Source organism: Lepisma saccharinum, chromosome 2, assembly GCF_977018435.1.
Source record: "Lepisma saccharinum chromosome 2, izLepSacc3.1, whole genome shotgun sequence".
Lineage (NCBI taxonomy): Eukaryota > Metazoa > Arthropoda > Insecta > Zygentoma > Lepismatidae > Lepisma > Lepisma saccharinum.
Window position 1 is genome coordinate 96,129,861 of NC_139230.1, and position 14,996 is coordinate 96,144,856.

The following is a 14,996-nucleotide window of genomic DNA, read 5'->3' on the forward strand; positions in this document are numbered from 1 at the left end:
CGATTCCAAATTATCCACACTCAAATTTTCGCCCATCTTAGCATTACAGTTGGGTTTTGAACCAGATAGGAATATTGTAAAGCAATCACAAGCTTCGAAACAAGCAAATTTAAGTATTGGCTTTCCACAACAAATTATGGTGTACAGCGACATAGTAAGTCACCAGATGGTAGGAGATATTAAAGCTTCACTTTTCAAATGTTTACAATACCTCCTGTATGGACGTTCACAATGTATTATTTTCAATCCTCTTCATTATTTATCAGCATCAAAGCTTTATTTCGACACCATTGAAATCCTTTTAAGGGACAATGCGGGTCGTAAACCTTCATTTGCATTTGGGAAGTTGGCCGTTAAACTTCATTTTAAGAGAAAATGAAATACGACAGAGGCGAGTTGTACCGCAATTACTATCTCGAGCAGGCCGGTTCGGGACTCCCATATTACTCAGGTCCAGTCTTTCAAAGGGGACACGGTTTTGGGGTTGTTCCGTCTGGCTATTCCATTTCTGCAACAACGCGCTAAAACTTTAGGAAAACAAGAACTGACAACTGGAATGCAAGTAGTTGAGGATGTGCTGGAAAATAAGCCGGTAAAGCATTCGATAAGAACCCGGTTAGGCGAAGCAGGGGAAACATTGAGAGGCAAGGCAGAACAAAAAGTTTCTCAACTTCTCTCTGGTAGCGGAGAAAGAAAACGGAAGGCTGCAACTATAAAATTTGGCATCCCTCTAGTACCTTCTCAGTCGAATAAGAGAAGGCGTAGGGGAAGGAGAGATATTTTCGATAGCTAAGCAACAGGTCTTTCTTACATTCTGGCCCCTGCGATTGTACAAACTCGGAACTTGATTTGATTACACTTCCACTCACTCAGACAAGTATAGAGATATCAGCATTAGTTGAATATCACCCATTTTCAAGGCTAAGATCAGATTCTACAATATAATTTTCAGCAGTTGGGAGCAGCGATGAATACTTGGACCCTTCCCACGTTTATTTGTATGTGAAATGTAAGATTACTAAACCGGATGGAACAAATTTGGCTTCAGATAACTTGGCTTCCATCGTGAACGATTTTCTATATTCACTCTTTTCTCTAGTTGATGTAATGTTGAACGACAAATTGATTTCACCCTCCTGTGTATCATATGCCTACCGTGCTTACTTTGAAACTTTATTGAATTACTCGAACGAAGCTAAAAAATCACACCTCACTGCCTCTCTCTGGTACCGCGATACTCCTGGAAAACCAGACAATCTAACAGAAAACAAAGGAATTGGGAGACGCATGTCTTTTGCAACAGGTAGCCGTAGTTTTGAAATGTATGGGCGCCTTCATACAGTCATTACCTCTCAGCCCCGCCACATAATGAACAAAGTGTCTATGCGAGTGAAATTGCACAGAACAAGCTATGCGTTTGCTTTAATAACTAGTGGGAATTCAGAATGTCAAGTTCAGTTACAAGATGTCTCCTTATTTGTTCGCCGTGTGACAATTAGCCCTCATGTAGGCTTAGCACACAGTGAAGCCCTTGAAAAAGCAACAGCAAAGTACCCTTAACACGAGTAGAAGTAAAATCAACACTTCCTCAAAATATCACTTCCTACAATGTCGACAACATCTTTTTAGGTACAGTGCCTAAACGTATCATAGTAGGATTAGTATCGAATAGCGCTTTCAATGGTAGATTTGACTCTAACCCTTTCAACTTTCAACATTTCAATCTTAGTTTGCTTCAGTTTCAAATTGGAAATAAGATTATCCCAAGTCAGCCACTGGCACTCAATTATAGTGACAAGAATATCTTTCAAGCATATTACACAATATTCTCGGGTACTTCTCTTTATTTTTCTGATAGTGCGAACAGTATATCGCGTGAGGACTAGGATAATGGGTTTGCCCTGTATACCTTTATTCTTTCACCAACCATGGAAATTGATTCCACCTGGGACTTAATTCGCGTTAGTAGTGTGACATTAAAGTTCTCTTTTGCTTCGCCACTCCTCTCCTCAGTCACTTGTGTTATTTATGGAGAATTTGATTCGTTGGTTCAAATTGACAAGAACCGCAGCATATATACTGATTATAGCGAATAATCCTTCAGTTGAGTGACTGTCAGCCACAAAGTCGGATCACAATATGAGAGCCGTTATCTATTTTATAGGATTTCGAGATAATCATGGAAAATATATTCCAAAAGAAATAACTGTTGTGGATCCAGATTCTAATTGTTTGCAATCATGGGTACTAAAACCACCGTGCGCACGGGAAGATCTCGATATCAGAATACAAAATGAAAATTTATGGGAAACTCAAAATGTGCATGGCCTCTCTTGGGAAGCTGGAGAAGTGAATTTTTCCAATATGTCCACCATATTATTCCGCTGTACCGAAAATGCCTCAGCCATTTATTCTTTGGCGCAGAAAAATGCCATTTCCTTTCTACCATACTTCACCGCACTGTGATTAACTTGGAGCAGCTTTGATGCTCTAAATCAGCTCTACTAAGTTTCCCTGCCTATAGCTGCTGTGAGAAAAACCATCGCCTGAGAAAAATAGCTTGTGCTGTGAGAAACGCTCACCTGTACGGACAGTTTCTAGACCATTACAGTTTCATTCAGCACGTTGTACCTGCATGTGCCTCAACCCAAGATGACAACAACTCGACATCAGACTACAAAGATGGCAGCATCTCGTCGTCAGACGAGAACTTATATTCGTTGAATTCGGCTGCAAAATGGAAACCATAAGCATTGCCATGACAGTACATTAAGACAGTGTTCTATCTGAAAGCTTCGTTGAAGTGTTTGCAGAAAACACATTACCGAAAAATATCAAGCTTCCAGCTTCCCTGATTATCAATACAGACAGAGATTCGGGGCCTGGAATACATTGGACTGCACTGTACTGCCACGGAACATACTTTGACAGTTTTGGTGAAAACCCCAGTGATTCTGTGACAGAGTTTTTGAAACACACGTGCCTTTGTTGGTGTATAAACAGAACAGTTATACAGAATCCGTTGTCCAGTGTGTGTGGATTGTACTGTATTACGTTCCTCTATTATGACAGCAGGAACATAACTATGGGATACTTTCTGTCTTTCTTTGGGAAAGATTTGAAAAAGAATGACCGAATAGTGAGAAAAAATTTACAAGTGCGTTTTCTTGACTTTATCAACAGTATGGGTGCAGTGAGCACCTAATCAGTGCACAGAGCCGTGTAGTAGGTGGAGATTGACTACCCTCAGAGTACTTGGGTAAAATGTGAACATGGATATCAGAATCTTGAGTGGACAGTGAAACAAAAAAATAAGAAAAAACAGTGAGACTGGATATCACACTTGTGATGGATGAAATTATATTAGAGATAAAAACGTTAATATAACGCTACATTGTAGTAGAATAGTATTTTCTGATATATAACAATTGAAAAAAGCTTTATGTATTACATACTTTGTAGTAGATTAGATTATGAAAAAAAAAATTCGTGTGTAGAAACCATTTCTTTCATTTAAAAAACGGTATTGTGTTACTAAGAAGGTATCTGAAAAGTAAATAAACAACCCCAAATACAATATTAAAAAATAAACATGCAATCCAGATTGAGATATTGAAAATCTTGTAGAGAAAGTCAAAATCTGGCCAATCTTACGTAAAAAATACGCATTAACAACCTTCATGTAGCTTATAAAGCAATAATCATAGGGTCCGTGGTTCGAAACTTAGAACTAAGGGCAAATGATGGATCGCATCCACTTTAACCTGTAGATACTGTGCCTAATTGTTCCTAGTTCAGCCAAATTCCTTACGCTTTAAGTCAAATAGTCTTTACAATGTTACGAAAGGAGGAAGAAAATCCGCCTAAGTTACTTCCGCAAAACAAAATTGAAACCTCAAAAAAATCAATACAAACGTGTTAAAATATTGGCAACACGCGACATTATCCCATTCAGCTTCGGAAGAAAACCGAGGGGGAACCTATCAATGGACTCCTTTCGCCCGGCAGTGATCTCTCTCCGTTCGGGGTGGCGGTGGGGGAAATATTCTTCTTTTCTGGTGCGAATTTCGTCCGCAATCTTGTAGAGGAGTTTTGCACTAGACGTGTTCTTGCCTTTTTTAAGAGCAATTATTATTAAAAACATGCATTCTGCCCGTATACTTCGTTTACTTATAGACTACATCGTTCAATTTCTTCGCCTTTAAAGCGAACATAGGGTAACGCCATGTATTGTGTTATAATATCTTCTACCCCAGATCACTTCGGGGCCGGTTGAATCCGGATAAATCCAGGGCCTTAATTATACCTTATATGATCCAGCACCGATTTAAAAATGGCCGCTCATAACGTCATCGACGCCTAAATCATCCATGATTTATATCCTCCCCCTCCCCCTACACTTGCCGCTTGATTAATTAACAATAGTGTCACCCCTCGATAATGAATTAAAAAAAAACATTAATCATAATTAAAAATGACAGAAAATCGATGAAAACAGACGGGAAGTATAATCTCTTCTACACACGTTATCGTGAATTTTTGCGTAAATATTTCACATGAGAAATACAATAATAAGTTTTACATTTTCGGGCTCCCTTAGGCTTAAGGCCCGCCTGACTGTATGCTACGTCCCTGAATTGACGTATTCATTCAAATTATAGGGTTTAACTAGAATTAAAGACCAGATAGGACAGAATGTTTAAATTTTAGAGCGCACAAAAAGTAGCTTTTGCATATATTTTTCTCGCTTCTATTTATTACATTTTTCGTATCAACCCCATGGAACGCGGGTCCTCTTTAGGCGTGAGGCACCAAGCGGTCGTTAACTTTGCTCACCCCTTGCTACGCCACTGTGGCAAGGCGACAATTTAACTGAAAATGTGTTATTGCCAACTTACCTCAATATCTCGTTGACCTACTAATCTACTTTATATGCTGCATTGCAATCGTATACAATTTGACAATTTTTCATACGGCTTGGTTAATATCAATCTGGTAGGCCTAGATACGTTTTCACTTGATTTCTACCTCCTTGTTATTGGCTAATTTACGTACAAGACCTTTTCGTTTTGCTCGATCTTTGTCTGTGCATCAGAAATATTTATTTTACCCCACCTCCATCGTGATAATAGCTAGCAAGTTTATTTCTAATTCTGTCGGGAACTGAATAAGAGAAAGCATATTTATTTGTCAGCGTAATAAACAAAACCTTTCTCGCTGGCCCCCATGGCAGAGTGGTTTGTACATCAGGCTACGACGCCAGGGGTACCGGGTTTGAATCCCGGTCTGAGCGTGGATGTTTGTGAGTGTCCATTCATCAATTTCATCATACCATCATCCATCCCCATCCTCGCAAATTAGTGGCACAAAAAGGATGTAAAATAAAGCAAATCAATCAAAGGCATTCTTCTGAAACATTGCAATGAATCAACAATGGCAAGAAATGGCATGTACGAAAGCCACTCACAGCCTGCTGGATTCCGTTCGCTCGCTCCCTCTAACATGCCTGGTCGTTCTCGCCGAAATCCATTGTCCAGAGCGTATACGGGTAGGGCCAAATTTTTCCGCTAGAAAGCAGCACAAGATACCCATGGTTAGGCAGTGGATAGCATTGTAAGGAATGGGAAGCGAGGCGCAAGAAGTTTTGTTTTATTAATTTATAGTGCTGAATATGGTATATTTTTGTGTGCCTTTGTGTAGTGTACAGCGAGGAGAACCAGACTACAGTACCTTTATCGTTTCACAAACACCATAGAACACTTAAGTGCGTAAAAAGTACGGTTGTTGAAAGTCATATCCAGAGAAGGAAGAGAGAGAGGAACAGAATGGATTCCTCCTGACCACTCTGTCCTTTCCAGCTTGCATTTCACAAGTGGAGACTTTAGGGAAGATTGTAAAATAAAGAAACTCAAAGGCTGGTTCTATGCAAAGAGATTCCCCTCAATATCCATCACTCAAGCAACCTCCGAGGAAGAAAGCCAGAAGAGCATTGAAATCGCCCTCCATTGACGGCAAATCATTTCCCAATTTCAATGCAGAAATTGGTAAATACATACATTTAAAATGAATTTTATACAATTCTTGCGTAAATTGAATTAAATTAATATGCGATATAATTCACTTTCATTGTGAAGTAGTTGTACGCTTATAACTCGTTCCTAAACAACGTTGAAGTGAGGTTAGAATTCCTCACTTATATAAATGTTTCGTTACTATCTTTTTTTCATCTAACTAATACGTTCATGGCTTCTATTTCTATTTTGGTTTTTTAAGTTGCTTATGGGCTAATCGCGACGACGGGATGACTGATGGAGCGATGAAGTAGGTGAAAGAACGAACAGAAATCCGTGCATTAATCAGGATTCGAACTTAGGTCCCCTGGTGTTGTAGAATGTTATGATCCCCACTCCGACACGAAGGCCGGGTAATTTCATCATAATCGTTGGAATTAACAAAGGCGAAGATCGGTATTCATTTCATGGAGCACACATGCATGTCACTTTGTGTAGAGTAGCTCACCGTTTATTGCAATCCACAAGATTAAATTAAAAAACCACGGGAAATAAACAAATAAAATGTAACGATTTTGATGTTTCTTGTTCCCTTATTTCACGTCGCTTTCCTGCCATTTTGACAAATAGCGACGAGGAAGTGAATGATGATTACATGAAATTGATAAAGGATCTTTCAACGTGCTTGGAAACCGAAACCGATGAGGAAAGAAACATTGATACAGCACAGCTAAATCTCTCATTACAAACATAACTGCGTACATGAATACGTGTCACACATATAATAATAATAATAAAGTTTTTTAAGTAATAGCTTAAGAAGATTAATATTTAATTTAATACAATAATATAATTTAATATAAAATACTATAATATAAACCCGAGAAATGATGAACCCCCCTCAGGCAGATTTGGCTACACTTAAAACTAGCTCAAGATGTGCATATGAGCTTATTGCTCAAGTGTGGTACTCTGTCTAACCCAAGATTTTTGTAAAAATGCCCTCGGGAATTTCCCGTGAAATGATAAGCCCCCTCAGATTGATTTGCCTACACTTACAAAAGCTACATCTCTGAGATTGTTGTCCATAAGCTTGTTAAAAATATGCCCCTCTTGATATTGTTTTTGCTACACTTAAAACTAAGCCAAAGAGCCACCCACACCCACCCACACCCACACATATTTACTTCCGGTTTATTTCCGGTCCACTTTCGGTCCACTTCCGGTTTAAGTTCAATTGGACACCAGGCTCAACTCATATATCTAATACTAAGACAATGTAATATGCAGAGGCCTTCTAGAATTGCTCTGTGACTCTCTCATTTCTTACATCATAAACATATGATTTTTCACCTATAAGAATAACACTACATATAGTGTCATCAGGGAGTGTATCATGGAATTCACAGATAATTTTAATGTTTGTCCTGCCATTAACCACAACTTGTTTCCTTTTTGAGGTGTTGATTACAAACATGGGTCTCTGTGCTTTGAATTCATCTGGTGTGTAATACATGTCAGTATTGCCAGTAGTGGCCCTTTTGTATGCTGTAAATGCTTCATATAATTTGAGGAAATCATCCTTGGACATGTTTAAATTATAATTTTCTCTGGGGAACACCTCATTTCTGCCATTTTTAAGATATATGTTTTGATGTTGCAGTTATAAAACTTACTTGAATTTTTTTCTTGATTATTGTGTCTTCCAGTCTGAAACAGTACCACCACAAAATCTGGCATGACATATTGTATACTGGAGAATGAATTTGTAGCATCAAACTCATAATAGCTACCAGTGGCAGGCTTCTGCACACATTGATATGTATAAAATTGTAAAGGCACCTGTGGATTTTTTAGGATATCTGCTTTGTATTTAAGAGCATAACTGGCTTCATATTCAACAACTGGAATTCTTAGCTCCATAGTCTGAATAAGGCACTTGCCCTCATCAGGTAGGGTTTTAGGCAGACCTTCCCCAGTAGAATTTAATGTACTGTACCTCATCAAAGCATTATTATAATTGGCAGCTCTTCTAAATGTGATTCTTAAACCACCCTTCCACATAATATCTTTGTAATCCGAGAAGAATCCTGGCAACAGGCGCATAGGAAACAGCACTGTGTGGCTCTTAGATATTATTTTATCACCAGCCTCAAATCCACCTATTTTGTAGTAAGAAGCCTCGGTTTTGGACAATTTTGTGTGGCCAAAACTGAGATGTAATACCAGGGTAATCTACTCTGTTTATAACAACACCATGTTTTCTGATCTCAATTTCAGAGAACAGATGTGGCACAAACTTGTCTACCAATCTTATATTTGAATTTGCCGGATAATCTGTACCATCGAGCTTTACAACATCAAATTTGATGTATAGATCTGCTCTGTGGGGGTGTATAAAGCCATCCCCTACATCAAGATCAACCTCAATCTCTGTGTTGGGTTGATTTAAATTTGCAAATGTCCTCCTGTTTGGGGGGAATGATTGTAGCTCATAACTCTCAATATTTTCCATTTTTTGTATGTATTTTTATTTAAATATTAATCTCTATGATAGCAGTTGTTGTGGCTCCAGCAAAATCAACTAATTCTTCTTTTCCATTAGTGCCCATCAACTCAATGTAATCTATTCTATTATGGCACACAGGAAAATATAATGTTGGTGATGGAGTGTAGATGATTGGCTCCATAAATTCAGAGTTAGGTTTGAATGTTGCAATGATGCCAGTTTGTTTGTGAGTGCCTATGCCATTTGATTTGGTGATCATACGCTCGGCCACATTACAGTGAATATTTAGAGTTTCTATGGCTAAGAATTTAGGTATATTAATAGCAGTGTGTTTAATGGCTGGTTCAAGTTTTGTGTTGTTTTCAAATCCTAACAGCTCTCCTATAGTACCCAGATCCACTGTTTCTGTAGCAGACACAATTTCTACTCTGTGAGTGACAGAATTTTGAGTTAATACTATACCTCTGGGTAACTGAGCATTTAAAGTAGACAGATTATACTGCACTGGAGTGATAACAATTTTTTGATCACCAACTGCAATTGTGTTGTTGTGGTATGTAATATTAGGGATCAAGTTCATGCCATAAAATGCTCTGAGAGCTATTGTTTTGGGATACGCTATATCATCATGTAATCTAAGTTTCAATATTGAATTTTGGCTGGTGAGATGGAATACTCCCATGATGTTTCAGATACCACAGGGCCTTCTGAAAATCTTCAATTGATGGTTTATTTATTTGAGACAGATATCTAAGAACAGATAAACACAGATGTCCACAATTAACATCTTTGAAATTTTGAACACGGGCATTATTGTAATAAAGATTAGTTGATTTTAGATATTTTACTAAATTTTCAGGTGGAATACCTCCAAATGAACCAAACACAAATGCCTCATCTTTTAAATATTTAAGATAACAGATCCAGTGAGTGCCCTGATTTTTGTACTTATCCAAATTAACTATGCCACACTCTTTGTTGAGTGGTTGTTCTGGTAAAGAATCAGACATGTACACACCTCTAAAATTTTTGATGCCCAGTGGCTTGATTAAAGCTTCAATATCTTGGTTTGTAAGCGGCTCTTGTTTTTTTTAAACTTATTCATGACTCTCTTAACACCTTTGCCTTGTTTTTCCATAGCTAGATTATGGCGCTTCATTTCATCTCATTCTGCCTTATTCTTTTTGGCATCTATTACTGTTTTTGCTATAGCAGCTGATCCCCCAGCCAAGCTCCCAACAGCACCAAGTGCTGCTAAGATGGCCGGGATAGTAAATATGAAGCCACCCACATGTGATTTTTTTCTAGATTGCTGTAATTTTTTAATTGAGGGGTACTAAGTAATAATTTCATACCATGGCCCTTGGCAAGACAAGAATTTTTTTTCTTGCGCTGCTTTTTGGTTAAAAGACTATCAATAGTTTTAAGAGATTTAAGACCTGCATAAGGTATCTGATACATAACACCCTTGGCCTTCATCCTAGGTTTATTATATACATATTCTGGGATTACATAGCTTAATTAAGTGGCTTAAATTTATTTAATTTATCATAACCCCCACCCCAGTTTTTGTTTGGTGTTCATAGCTATGGTGGTCCCCAATGCTGCTATTCTCTCACTTATAGAAGCATCTTTGCTTACAAATCTACCAAATGCAGCCTCTTCTAATTTCTTGTCTGCAACACTCGCCTATCAAGATCAGAATGTGTGTTGTATGCTATGTCATGGTCTCTACAAGCAGCATCTAGGGGAATAACACCAGGGTCCCCTCTGTTTAATCTATGGTCCAATTTTGTACCGGGACCTCATTACTGATAGCCTGGAATGTGTAGTTCAAATGGCAGCTTGTTTATGATGTCATTAACCAGCCCCCGACCCTCAGAGATATTCCAAAATTTGGGGGGTAGAGTATTAATAATTTTTATAAGATATCCAATCCCCTTAGTGTCATTCACTATAAAATTAGACAATTTTGTGCTTATCATGTCCATAATTCCAACCTTTTCATTGCAAAAATTGTGGTTACCAGCATTTTCATCCCCAGCAATCACTAGCAACCTATCTACAAGTTTCCTGACATCATCAACCCAGACAAATTCTTTAGGCAGGGTGTTGTATTGTTTGATTCCACTACCTGTCATGATCTGTGACCATATGGGCTTGATTAAGTTGTTGTATTTTGCTCCACTGCTAGACTTGACTCTTTTTTGTGTGGGATCATTGTTCTGGTATAGAGCATCTGATTTTATTAATATTTCTTTGTAGTGCTCATAATCTTGATCTGTATAGCTGCCAGGTCTCTTCCTAGTCATCAGTTCCCACAATCCAGGTGTGCCAGGGTACTTAACAAAACCACCTCTTTCTCCAAGATGAGATTCTGAATATACAATCAGATCATCTCCCATAAATGTTACTCTGAAATTGCCAATTCTATGTATGATGCTACCATCACGCTCTGTGTCAGCATATAGGCCAAAAACCTCATCTTTGTTGTCTTTAGGTGTGCTTAAATATTTTTGAGCAAGAAGACCCAATTCAATAGGATCCTGAGTAGCTTCAATTCTTCGAGGAGCAACAGGACTAGGTGTGTGAATACTAGAAAGTGGGGTGATTGGATAATCTAATATGTTCCTAGCAGCTACAGGTACAAGCTCTGTGATCAAATTTTAATTTTGCTCTGTAACAGTTTTGATATTCTTACTTAATTCACTAATAGCATCAATAATAGGTTGTTCTGTTTGCTTGTGTTGTTCATAGATTCCTCGGTTCTCTGATATCCATCCTTTAAATCTTTTTACAAGATAATCTCTTAATTTAAGATTATCAATAATTGGCCTTTTCATGGTTATTTATATATGTTTCAATGTCTAGAAAATTGTTAATTTTATTTCTGTTTTTACCACTATTGGGTTTCCTTTTCATATCAATTGTGACAAACCCATAACTGTCCTGGTTCCAGCTCCTACTGCAAAACTTGGAAAAATCATTGTAGCTCAAGTCCCCACCTACATATTCATCATGTATGTGTTTGAGGTTGGTATGATCTTGATGAAACACACATATAAAATTGCTGTTGTCTCGGATCAGCTGCTTCGGTATTTTAGAAAAAGTCTGTGCCAGGTAGAAACAATCTATGTTTTTGTGTCGGCCCTGTGTAAAAAAATTTCTAACCTTGTTTTGATTATCCAGTATAATGTCATCAAATACAACAACAGAATTTTCGAGACATTCATGGAGTGGCTTAACATCTGATTCAAAAGTGACTATATCCAGTCCATCATATAGCTTCATCAGCTGCTGATATTTTAATTGTTCCAAGCTCTTAGAGAAGACATACAAATGCCTGTTTTTCCAGTCTAACCAGTTGGGTGCCAATAAAAAATTATCAATCATTAGTGTAGTTTTACCACAAGCTGATGGCCCAACAATGAGACATCTAATATTATCAGGCAGCAGCTTGCCATTTCTCTTAATCTGCTGTTCAGGCTCTGGCAGTCTCTTTATAACATCCCAGGTGTTCATAGTATCACTTTGTCTGCCTCGATCCAGCTGTGTTCTGAGAGTCCTAGCCATTTCACCAGTATCTTTTTGCCTTTTCTGCGGATGATTTTTTCTATGAGATATGTGTCAGGCTGTTTAGTTTTGCTGAGTTCTTCTTCATAAAACCTGCCTTTGAGAATTTCTCCTCGGTGGTATTTTATTATATATGTGTATCGGGTCCCAGGTTTAACTTGAACCACTGTAAATAATTCAGTGCTAAAGTTTCTGGTAAAGCCTCTTTTGAATAAGTGCTTATATTTGCTGATTCTTACTTGATCACCCACCTTTTATTTGGCTTTTCTTGTTGTTGGCTGGTATCTAGGATAATAAACAGTGCTGATCAATTTTTGCTCATCAGATGAAGTTACCTCAGAGGGCTTCATGTTGATTGTGGAATGGACAGAGTTGTTATACCTATCTAAAAGTTCTGGTAGGTTTGTAAGCCATTTATAATTACCTTGAAGGGTAAATTGTTTATACATATGATTTTTTAGGGTTTTGTTGAATCTTTCTACAATAGAGGCCTTGAGATCACTGTAACTCGAGTAATGTTGTATTGACTGGCTTTTAATAAATTGTTGGAACACCGAATTATAGAATTCTTTGCCATTATCTGTTTGCAGATATCGCGGTGATCTTCCACTCTGATTGATGATTGTCTTGAAGGCTTCTGTAACACATTTTCCAGTCTTGGATTTGAGTGGCACAGCCCAGGTAAATTTTGAAAATGTATCTTTGACAGTGAGTAGATACTTGTAGCCCTTGTTGATCTTGTCTAAGTTTTTCAGCTGTCCACTTGCCATCTCAACCAAATCACACTGCCATAAATCATCTATGCCTTTTGTAACCCCTGGCAGTCTCTTATAATTATGTCTGGCTTGTCTGTGTAATTCATCAACAATAATTTGTCTAGACATAGTATGTAAACAAGAATATTGCAACTATGGGGTGTTCAGCAGCTGATACTACAGGATTTTCTAAATACAGTTTAGGTCCTATTTGTATATTAAATTCCAGAGAGCCATCATCTTCAGCATTAGATGTCTCTAATGTATTGGGGTCTGTAAAATTTTCTAAATCTACACTGGTGATTTTTGGTTTGTTGTCAGCATTTGTTATTGATAAGGTAGGGTAGTGGTGTGCCTGTGGTTGTAGCCAATATTTGATCTTGATTGGTCTAAGTGTGCCCCCAACAAAAAACTGGTAATAAAATTGTGCAGGGGACAGCATATATATTTTGCCACCTGGTGTAAACGGTGAATCATATTCTTTGTTGGGGATACTTTACAATTCAAGAATTACTGTATGTTTAGGATTCTCGATTATGCCAGTGATTTCTTTTTCTGCTGTAAGCAATCTACTTGTTACAGATTCAAGGTGCTCATTGATAGTCCTAACAACATCATCATGGCCTGGCTTGATCTTTATGTCCACAACAAGTTTTTTGTATTGTTGCACAATCTCTTGAAGCTGGGTGGCAAAAACAGACAGAGCATTTGCTTGGTTGGATTCCATTCTTCCTAGCTGTTGCTTGATATTAGCTACAATTTGCTGTACATTTTCAACAACTGCCAATTTTTAATTTTGAGCAGTAAGATCATGGACTTGTCTTCTGATATCCTCAAAAAGGGCATGCAGTTCATTAATATGTTGATTAGTTGGTAGAGTGGCCACTGTCTGAGTAAGTTGTTTGATCTCTGTCTGGATATTCTTGATATCTTCTGATTTTAATATGCGATTCACAGCTCTCTTAATATTTTAAAGTTCCTGTGATGTAGGCAGATTTGATATAGTATTCTGCAAAGATTCAAGTGCCAATTTCACATCATTTAATTCAGAAGCATCAGCCACACTACGCATAGCATCTTGAAGCAGGGCTATGTCTGCCTGAGTAGGTGTTGATTGTTGTAAAATTTCAAGCTTTGTTTGGATATCATCGATCAAGTGATGAAAATGAGATAGCTCAGATTCAGTGTTGAGGTTTTCAAGTTTTGTGATCTGTTGCTGAACACTGACAAGGGTATCTACAATACCAGGCAAGCGGGATTCTAGAGATTCTTGTACATTTGTCAGATCACTTTGCACTGCTGCTATGGTACCCTCAAGATGGTACTCTGAATTTTTCCAAAATCTTCATATGTTTCAAGTTGCAGCTCAATGTTGGCAACACTCCGAGTTATAGCACTCAGACCATCAGAAGATGGCAAGTTGTTCATAAAATTTTCAAGTGTCTCAATTTTTTCTTTAACCACGGCTATGGCATTGTTCAGAGGGTCCAGATTAGGTATCTGGAGTGATTGAATCTGTTCCTTTAGAGTGGAAATCAGTAGATCAAAATCTTCTTGTGATTTTATGCTTTTCACTATTGTTTGGAGCTGTGTCTGGACATTATTTATCTGCTCTTCCAATTGTTGTTTCAATTGCTCAGAGTTGGTGGCCTGGGTCTTAAATTTGGCTTGAAGAGCTGCTACAGCTTCCTCTAAATTTTGAAAATTATCTAATGTAGCCAACTCAGTATATTTTTGAAGCAGCAATTTGAGTTCAGAATCAATTTTAAGAAGAGGGTCCATGCATTGTGATTGTAAATTTGTAATTTCTAGTTGAAGACTGGCATTGAGTGTGGTTTGTAAAGCTTGGAAATCACTTCTTAATTTTTTGACTCTGACATCAAGCATGAGAATCTCATCACTGTGATCTGCATGTCTTGTATGGCCAAATATATCATTAGGCATTTTGATTTAGTGGTTATTTATTATTGAATATCTAATTCTTAATTCTATAAAAAAAGGTATAAGCTTGTCATAGGATCCTGGGACCTCAATATATAAGCAGTCACCAGCAGAAACAGTATATACAGTGCCAGAAATCATGTTTGAGTGCTTTATCCTGTAAATATTTTTGCCTACTGAAACTTTGACATTACCCTCGGGAGTTGT